General features: G+C 37.2%; 1 protein-coding gene across 4 annotated transcripts in view; it reads left to right on the top strand.

Moving 5' to 3' along the window:
- The window catches only part of osbpl1a (oxysterol binding protein-like 1A), a 23949-nt gene that overhangs the window by 18714 nt on the left and 4134 nt on the right, over positions 1-1101 (top strand). The gene's annotated exons all lie outside the window — the stretch shown is intronic.

Raw genomic sequence — 1101 nt, 5'->3', positions numbered from 1 at the left:
ATAAATAATAATAATAATAATAAGTTTTATTTGTATAACACCTTTCATACAAGAGATGTAGCGCAAAGTGCATCACATGAAAAGTAAAATGAATAACATTTATAACGTAACAGCAATAACAAATAATAAATGACATAAATTATAAAATAAGTAAAAAATAAGATTACATAAAGCATAATATCAGTAAGACATAAATACTTATAACAGCGTTACAAAGAAGAGCAACATCAGAGCTGGTTCAAGGCTGAGGTGAAGAGAGAAGTTTTCAAGCTTTCTTTTAAAATAAAAACATAAAGTAGTGATGATGGAGCAGCAGCTGCTTTGAATTCCTCAGATGTGCTAATGCAGCGAGCAGCCAGAAGTGACTCGACTTAGACTTGGAGAAAATGACTCGTGAGCATCTCTGCACACACAGGATTACTCACCATGAGTGTCAGAGAAAATATATTCTCCTCAGTGTTAGCTGGATCACAGTCGCTGTCGTACAGATATTTTATCTAACTGATGATGAAATATTTTCCTTAATACTCTTCCATTCTGTCAAAGCAAAGATGATTCAATAAGTCGTTTAAATATGCTTCATTTGTAAATCAGTTCAGACTTTAAAAATTAAGATCGGGTTCATCACAATGAGCCAGTTTATAACTCCCTAAGTGTGACATCAGAGCCCATTATGAAATCAAATCATCATGCAAATGATCAATTACCAATTCACCCAATTAATAATTCATTGCCACCAAAACCGTCTCTTGAGGGACGTGGGCTTGAGTCCAAAAACGAAAAAATGAAATGAGAACAAATGGAGAAGGCAGCTAACAGCTAACATGTGACTGAAGCAGACACAGGAACAAACACAGAGCAGCAGATGGTTCAGTCAAACATGGACGACACGCACTTTCTAACACGACTGAGCTCATGACTCAACATGAATGACTGGAAACAAGCTTTCTGCACAACCTCCAGAACAAGGCTGAATATGCAACATGAAGTGCAGAGATACACACAGACACACTCACACACACACACACACACACACACACACACACACACACACACACACACACACACACACACACACACACACAGACACACACACACAGA

The sequence above is a fragment of the Seriola lalandi genome, unplaced genomic scaffold (assembly GCF_002814215.2).
Source record: "Seriola lalandi dorsalis isolate HSWRI2012SDOR001 ecotype SW California unplaced genomic scaffold, Sedor1 jcf7180002054773, whole genome shotgun sequence".
Taxonomy (NCBI): Eukaryota; Metazoa; Chordata; class Actinopteri; order Carangiformes; family Carangidae; genus Seriola; species Seriola lalandi.
The sequence above is the reverse complement of the archived record's forward strand: the minus strand, read 5'-3'. Positions and strand labels throughout refer to the sequence as shown.